Here is a 9,351-nt window from a genome sequence, read left to right as displayed (position 1 = left end):
ATCTATCTATCTATCTATCTATCTATCTATCTATCTATCTATCTATCATCTCTCTCTCTCTCTCTCTCTCTCACTCAAGAACTTCTCATACAGCAGAAGGACCTGCAAAGATGCATCTTGATGCTGTTTTTCTGTCTGTTGATGCTCTTAATTTGAACCTTCCTTTGAAATATCTGGTTTTTAGGTTGACTCCATTTTTCAGAATGTTACAAAATAGTCAACTGTGGCTTTGCCTTTGTAAGGGAACCGTCTCCTTCCTAGGAGTGAATGCTTTCACTTTGGGGATTTCTCTCATTATCTCCATGCTCCATGCATCCTCTCCATAGGTTGTATTTCTTCTTTGGTCAAGAGATGATCCTAAAATTATACACTTTAGATTTTTAGTATTTGTGTTCTGGGTTTATCCTGAGCCTTTATCTTGCTAAAATACTGTATTCAATTCAATAAAGACAACCTCTGGGCTTGCTTATATTAAATTCTAGTGATGAAAAATTTAGCTTTATAGTGTTCTTTATATTTATTGTAATTTCCCCATTATTGTTCCACTTAATGTTTGAAACAGTACTACAAGGTAGAAGAAACATTGAATTTTATTATAAGACTTATTTTTTTTTAGAGTTACAGAGATTGTAGTTACAGAGACTGTAAAGAAAATAAAAATTAAACATTTGTTTATCAACTGAATGAAAAGTAGAGCACACATCCAATGACTTGAGTTGATATGTATTTAAATTGACTGTTATTGAATCTATGTATATATCTATGCATCTATGTCTATCTATCTATCTATCTATCTATCTATCTATTATTAATCTGTTTATCAATCATCTATTACCTATGTTTCTTGTTTCCCCTTCCTTCCTTCCTTCCTTCCTTCCTTCCTTCCTTCCTTCCTTCCCTCCCTCCCTCCCTCCCTCCTTCCTTCCTTCCTTCCTTCCTTCTTTCCTTGTCTTTCTTTCTTTTCTTTCTTTCTTTCTTCCTTCCTTCCTTCCTTCCTTCCTTCCTTTCTTTCTTTCTTTCTTTCTTTCTTTCTTTCTTTCTTTCTTTCTTTCTTTTTGTTTAAGACAGGATTTCTCTATGTTGCTTTGGCTTATTATGTAGAAAATGTTGGCCTAGAATTCACAGTATCTTCCTGCTTCTTCTCTCTTGTGATGGGATTAAAGAAATGTGCAACTATGCCTAGCTCAGTATCTTGAATGAGTATCAGCTCTCATAATGTTTTGATGTCAGAGAGACACAGTGGTGGACTGTTTCAGAACAAGTACCTGAAATAGACACTTGAAACTTAATTTTTCACAACAGAAGTGATATTCTCATGCAGTCCATTTTACTCAGTTGGTTCTTTTTGCATCCATTTTACTTATTCCTATTTGGAAACCTTGAAAGTTTCCCTTAATCCTCTCTTTCATTTACTTTCCCATCCTTCATTTAGCCTTCAATTCAGTTTTCATACTTCATAACTTTTCGGAATATATGATTTCTTTCTAGAATCTTACATTGCCCCCACTTTTGTTCTTAGGTTCTGTTTTCTCACAACATTTCTCTCTCTCATTTAACTAGTCCCTTTCTCAACAGAGTTATCACCTCATGAATGAATCTGGCTTGGCCACTCTTTTATTAAGCCCTTTATGGTCTCTTCAGTCTTGTGGTTTCGATATGTATCTTACCATCCTGTCTTATTTAACCACAGCCATTGTTTACAGCCTTATATTCCAGGGTCAGGAGACTTAATTATGAAAGTTTGCTCTAATAAAAACTAGGATCTGTAATACAGTGAACTAGAAAGGGCTTTGTTAGTAGAAGTTTGAAAATCGGAGTTAATAGTTTCATTAAATACCAGCTATTTGGAAATTGTCATAATTTTTACTGTGGCTATCTTATGTGTTATTCACAGTGTTCATTAAACCAATACATTACCAACAAGTGTAATGAATTATAAGAGATGGGTGAGAAATTACAAAAGAAAATGGCATTTGGCCATATACTTGACAACCTCATAGTTCAGTTTTAGATTATGCATATTTTCCCCTCATTGTGAAATAAAAAGTATGTGAGGGAAAAATCCAATGCAAAAGAGGGAAGAAAATTTATTCTAATTTACCATAGAGAAATTTTATCCCAGCAACGTTGCTGCTCTAGCATGGGATCACATCCAAATACCTTCACGGTCTATATGATCCAACATCTTAGATTACAGTGTGATGTGGCTGAAATGCAGGTATACCCTTAGTACGTCATTAATCCCTAACATTGAAGGTAAAGTGTGTTGAAGAAGCTATGTTTGAAAGTGAAGTCTAATTGAGAAGCAGACAAAGTGTCGAAACAGAGAAAGATTTGACAGAGTAGGTCAGAGATAGGATACAGTCACTTCACACAAGAAAAGCACAGGAAAGAGAAACAACTTAAGAGTAGTGAGGGAGAGAGGGGGGCATGGCATGGCATGTGCTGTGTGTGATGCACGGTGTGAGGTGTGTGGAATGAAGTATGTGGCGTGTGTGTATGACTGTTTTACTGGGACAATGTTCAGAGACATGTTGCAGAGAGAACAGGCTAGAGACACATGAAGACAGAATGAGCCAGAGATTAAGAAGGAGCCAACTGATTAGAACAGATTGCCTGAGTTAGTATGAGGGCAAGCAGAGCAATTAATTCAGAAGCCAAGAGAAGCTGGATTGAATCACTCAGGTTGCAAGATTAGATTATATGGAGGCTAGAAGCTTCCAGCCCTAGTCCTAGGGATAGTTAGGACAGAGAAGGAAATGCTCTGGGCTCAGTGCAAGGCAGACATTCACACAGCTTGGCTACTTATCTCATCTTATCTCATTATCTGAGCAAATTAAAGCAACATTTACAGTTTACCATTTCAGAGGGGTCAGTACATGCTCAGCTGATTCCAGCGGTTTGGGATCTTTGGTAGGGCAGAATATCACGGTGGGAAGCTACAGCATCAAAATCTGGTTGTCTTATAGTGGTTAGGAAACAGACAGAGGAAGGGAATGAGAACAAAAAAAAATTCTATAATGACTCACTCTGTGTGACCTCTTTTCTCTAGTCATCCCCTTCTCTTAGTTTCTACCAATATCAGTGCCATAAAATCATAATTTCATCAGTGAGTCATACCACTCAGTAAAAGAGAGCCTCTACAATCTAATAACATTTCAAACATTCCACCAGCTTGTACTGTTCTCAATAGTTCTCAATTTATGATCTTTTTGGGAGATGTTTCATATTAACATAAAACACTCTTGACATCACAGGCAAGATTGAGGTGAAAGTATTTTGGTCCAGGAAGGGATTTTCATCACAGGTGTTAACTCATAATTAGATGGTATGTAAATAAATTTTATCTGTCAAACGAAGCACAGAAGGTGTTTCATCGAGAAGTGGGGTAATAAACTGAGTCCTGGAGATAATGAGGAAACAGCATTTTAAAGGTATAAGAAATGATGCCAAGATCCACCACCATCATGATTTATGCCTCAAATTACTGTAACGTTTACTGGAACAGATAACACATTTTAAAACATTTTAAAAAATGTGTCAGTCCATAGCAAGACCAGGTGATGAGTGTGAGGATTGGTTGACTTTACAGATTCCTGAGCAATGGCAGTAGAGCCTTAGCAGAAAGAACTAAGTTAGTACCATATACAGGGCCATAAGCTCAAGCACATCTAATATCTCACCGTTCAGTGATACACTCCAACAAACTTGCCTCAGGTCAAGTTCAGCGGACATATTATCTGCTTCATAAAGAGGCCGGGGAGATATTTTTTCTTTAACAAACTTTCACACAGAATTATATGAAGATCCATGGTAATTTTCCATTGTCTCTATGTAAATATTCCATGATAATGTTGCCTGTATGAAAACTCATATTTCAAGTTTGTGCTTACTCTGAAGTTAGTGACTGGCAGCTACAGAAGTACTACAGCAAAGAAACAAGAACCTTTGAGGGTGATTCAGTACTTCCCGTTTTTTACCTCAAGCCTTGGTATGTCAGCTTCAGATAGTCTGGAAAGTCAATTGTTCTTGATTATAAGACTGATATTCTTGAATTTTGACAATAATTTTCAGTTAAATAAAAAGATTCTTCAGCCACATGTGGAGAATCTCTTGTGCTTTGTTAATTGGACTAAGAGTTTAAAGGCCCAAGCTTGTCACTTCTGTTTTTCATGGTCTCCCATGTAATAATAAAATATTCTAGTCCATTTACATCAAGAGAAGACAGTTGGTTCCATAAGTGTCTTTAGACATTTTATCACAATCAACCATAGTTGACAATTTAATTAATCACAATACCCAGTATGCCAGGATTACTGTTTTCTCATTTCAAGTTGGCAAGAAGTCAGGATATTGTTTATAGCCAAGGATACAACTAGATGAATTCATTAATCTTGTTTTTGAGGTTTGTTTTTTTGGGATTATACTTGGTACTAAGGTAGTTTCAGACCCAGAGTTTGGTCAGGAGCAGATAAATCATAGTAAATATGGCAAAAGGAAGAATTAAATGTATTAAATTGAATGTAGTGTTGAAGAACCATAAATAGAACATTAAAGTACAATTAAGGGCCTTCCTCAGGCTTGGGGCACAGAGGAAGGAGTTTGAGTTTTAAAGAAATTTAGAAATGCTTTCACAAAGGAAAGACTTCCTCTAAGTTGGTGGCCCAATGTAACTCTAGCTCATACGCCAGGAAATTTTGGACCAAGCTCCAAACTCTGAGAGGCATTTTTTTATCTTCTCTTGACATCTCAGATTATATGTTAATTCCATGAAATTTGGATTTAGACTTCTGTGGATAGATCATCTTTCAATAAAGGCTATCACTTTTGAAGGAACAAAACCCAGAATTGTTAGTGGTTGTAAATTCTACTGCCTGTGGAAGGACTGTTGTTGCAGCAAGGATAGGAGAATGCCTGTAGGATGGGCAGACATGCAGAAAGGGACAGGCAGGCCTCACCTCTTCCATGTTTTAGTTTAAAATGAGTACCCAAGGATCATAGAATGTAAAGCCACCTGAGAAGTAAGAACTGTAGCATTCAGAGTCATTAGTTCTCCATCACAGAGGACAGTTGAATTGATTTATAAACAAATAGTAACATTTTAAAATAACTGATGCAGCTTTTCAGTAATATTTAAAATGCTAAAATTTAAATGGAACCAATCAGTTTAATTTTGAGGAATTGCAGAAAAATGTATAAAGAATGAACAGGGTTAAGATGTGGTAAAGAGAGGATGACCATGAAATATTAATATACTGCATGTGTATATAAGATTGTATATAAATGTGTGCATCAGAATAGTTAATGTTCCATGAATTAATTTAAGAAAAATACACAGGCTGCTTGTATTTCCTTTCTTTTTTATTTCTCATCGATTTTATTATTTAATTCAGAGTCATATTCCTATACCATTAAGTTAATATCAAGGGTAAATTACTAAATTCCAAGTCAAAAAGACTATGACTAAAGAATGACTCATTTTATTGAAAAAATTTTGTCATGATAGCAATGTTCTGGAGGACAAAGTGCCTTTATTCTGGTAAAGAAATACACGCCTAACTCTTGCCCTTTGGGTTTTTTTTTAATTTGATATTTTATTTATTTACATTTCAGATGCCATTCCCTTTCCCCATTTTACCTCCCTAGAAACCCCCTATTCCATCCCTCCTCCTCCTTTTCATTTTTATACCATTTTAATTACATGCTAGTATTAAGGTCAGTTCTAGGTTGAGGAACTAGCAATACAATAGATGCAAATAGTTAAGTTACAAGTAAGACAATAAACACAAATAGTTAAAGAACAAGCAAAGCAATAAACAAAGTTCTGTGAACACTCCCGTGATCACTGTTTGTACTGGCTTATCAGGATGAGCAAAATATCTGAGCCAAATTCCCTGTCCTAGCCCAAAGTCATTTTCATGTCTGAAGTCTACTTCCTTGTTCTAGCCTAAGATTTAGATTCCTGCCTGAAATTACTTCTTTGTTCTAGCCTAATGTCATATTCCTGCCAAGCAGCCCATTTGTTTGTCTTTGGCCCATGTCAGATTCTTGCCAAGAAGCCTCAAAAGCTCTCTGCCTCTCCCCCTTTTTTATTTCATAAACAAGCTGAGGCTGTCTTAAGTCGTTCTGACAATAATGCCTTTCTTACCCATCATGGAATATGCATTATCAAAAGCAATGCACTTCTGTCTTAGGTTGGTAAGGCTCTATGCGGAATCTTAGCTGTCCTTGGCTTGACAGCCTGTTAATTTAATAACTCTGTCTGGGGGGTCCATTTTCAGTTCTAAGCCATGTACTTTGGCTGTCAACATGTTGATGTTGTTAAAGAAAATATAGCTAAATAAAACAAATTAGAAACACACATACAGATGCAGAGATACATTTCCACACAGAAATCCCATAAAAACACAAAACCTGAAAACATGTTATATAAGTCAAAGACTTGTAGGGAAAAAGTACTCAGACAAAGCACTGTGCTACAAACAAAACAAAAACAAACAAAGCAGAACAAAGCAAAGCAAAGCAAAGCAGAACAAAACAAAACAAGAACACCTACAAAATTACCTCCAAGTGACATCTACTGCTGGGCATGAGGCGTGCCCTAGTGAGACTCCATTGAGGAAAACTAAATTTTTTGTTGTGAGTGTCTATTATTTGGAAATAGCTTCTGGGTTAGGGATGAATGCACATGTCCTCTTCCCCTCAGTGCTGGGACTGTATCTGTCTTGGACCTGTGCAGATCCAGTCCATGTTGTTCAAGTCTCTATGAGTTCATAGACACACCATTTTTATTTGTACTAGTTCAGTTTCTTTGTATGGTCATCTATGAAGAAGAGGGCTCATAGCTCTCATACCCTTTTCTGCTGTACTCTTGGCTGCTGAATGATTCTGGAGGAGGAAAAGCCGTTATCTTTAGATGTTTACCCACTAGGAAGCCCAGCAAGTTCTACAGACACAGAAAAGCTAAACAAGAAAGGAAGGCCAAGAGAAAATGTTTGAATCTCACTTAAATATTCACAGGAGGCAGATAGAGGTAGGGAACTGAGTGGGAGAGGGGATGAGGAGGGGAATGTGGGGGATTAAGGATTAGGTGAGGAGGGAGATAGGAGAGAGGGCTAGAAGGCTAGGATAGTGAATGGAGATCTGTGGCTGGCATGGGTAGGGGTATGGGGATTATCTCTAGGACTTACCAGAGACCTGGTATTGGGAAGGAGACTCCCAGGGGTCTATGGGGGGTAATTTTTAGCTGAGACTCATAGCAGTAGGGATATGGAATCTGAAGAGCCCTCCTCCTGTAACCAGGCAGGACCCCCAGTGAGAGATAAGAACACTAACCCATCCACAAAAATTTTGACTCAAACTTTGTCCTGTCTACAAGAAATTCAGGGACAAAGATGAAGCAGAGACTGCTAAGCAATAAGTGGACCAACCAGACATCGATTCCACGGGCAATCACTGATCCTTGACTCTATTAATGATACTGTGTCATGCTTGCAGACAGGAGCCTAGCATGGTTGTCTGTCCTCTGAGAGGTTCTACCTAGTAGCTGACTGAAACAGATGCAAAGTACCCACAGCTAAACATTGGATGGAGCTAGGGGACTCTTATGGAAGACTTTGTGGAAGAACTGAGATCCCTGAAGGGGATAGAAATGCCACAGGAAGACCAACATAGTCAAATGAACTTGATCCTTGGGGGCTCTCAGAGACTGAACTACCAACCAAAGAGCATACACTGGCTGGACCTAGGCTCCCTGCTCATATGCAGGAGATGCATAGCTCGATCTTCATATGTGTCCTGCAGCAACTGGATTGGGGACTGTCCCTAAGGTGATTGTCTGTCTGTGGAATCCTTTCCCTAACATGGCGCCCTTCTCTGGCCTTATGTGAGGGAGGGATCAGAAGGAGGGGGTCAGTGACCAGGATGTAAAGTGAATAAATAAATGGAAAAGTAAATAAAAATTATTCTAAATAGTAAAATAACAACAACAACAACAACAGTAATAATAACAGTAGAAAAAGCATGGAAAGATGACTATTGGAGAAGTGAAAGTTAAAACTATAGTAAGATAACTGATGACACATCCATAGAATGACATCTGTAAGTAAAAGATTTTCTATGAATGGGTGATAATAGGGGTGGGGCATTAAAAATCCTAGGACTTGCTCATGGCAATGAGAGACAGTTCACTTACTTTGCAATGTAATCTCACAGTTTCTTAAAACTTAAACTTACTTCTCTCATTTGAGTCAGCTAATCTATATCTAAATACCTCTCAAGATAAGTGAAAACATACATGTAATTTTTATTAACTATTTAGAATTTTTATGTGAGGGAAGCAGTAAGCAGCCAAACCCACTTTATGCTTAGGTTAGAAAAAAAAAATGTCAGCTTATAAAGAAGGGAATTCTTCTGCATTTTCATCTTGTCAATTAAATGTCACTATTTCATGGGCTACATTTTCTCTTTTTTTTTCCTTTTCTTCTTTATTTCCCTTTTCCCCAAGAATAAACAGCATCTGGCTTGCTTCTGCCTCTGTAGGATTCCTTGAGAAAGGATCAATGAAGATCCACATGAAGGGGCTCAAATCAAAGTTAGCTGTGTTGTATCCTGTTTGATGTTTGGCTGATGTACAATTGTTTGGATTCAGAGGCCCTAGTGGGAGCCAGCTTTATGAGCTCGTGTGTTGATCACTGTTTGCCTGCCAAAGTGAAGCTTCCAGCTACTGATATACCATCCAAATAAGGTAAGCTACACCCATCAAGGCAAAACTCCAGTGCTGACAAGCTGCTTGTCTGTGGCTACCTGTGCTCATTGCTCTAAGGAGCTGTGAATTTGCTGTTAGTTGCCAATTTGTGCTGAAATCCTTTGGTCAACAGGGTACTGACACATTTCTGAGCCTGCTTCATAGATGAGTCATGCATATTTGCTATCCCAAAGATCCTGTGTTCTTTTGAGTTGAGACAGAGTATGTAATGTAATGGTATTTGGTTGTGTAAGAGTTTTCTCCACAAATGAAACATCTCTTCCTGCAGGAGAGGTCTTTAAACAGGACAGTGAACAACTCAAAATAACTTCAGGAAATCCATGAAACCTATCGGATTCACTAGGCTCCTCCCTGCCACAGTAAGCAATAGAGTTCCTGAGAGTTTTTCTCAGACAATCCAAACATCAGAGACAAACCAGGACTAGTTAAGACCAGCAACTGCCTGGAAGAAGCAGATAAGTAGAACTTCCTGGAAAAGGCTTAGACCAGGTACTTAGGAATATGACACTCTCCACTATCTATCATCATCTATCTATGATCTATCTATCTATCTATCTATCTATCTATCTATCTATCTATCTATC

Source organism: Grammomys surdaster, unplaced genomic scaffold (genome assembly GCF_004785775.1).
Source record: "Grammomys surdaster isolate TR1022 unplaced genomic scaffold, NIH_TR_1.0 66, whole genome shotgun sequence".
NCBI lineage: Eukaryota > Metazoa > Chordata > Mammalia > Rodentia > Muridae > Grammomys > Grammomys surdaster.
Note: the sequence above shows the minus strand (reverse complement) of the source record.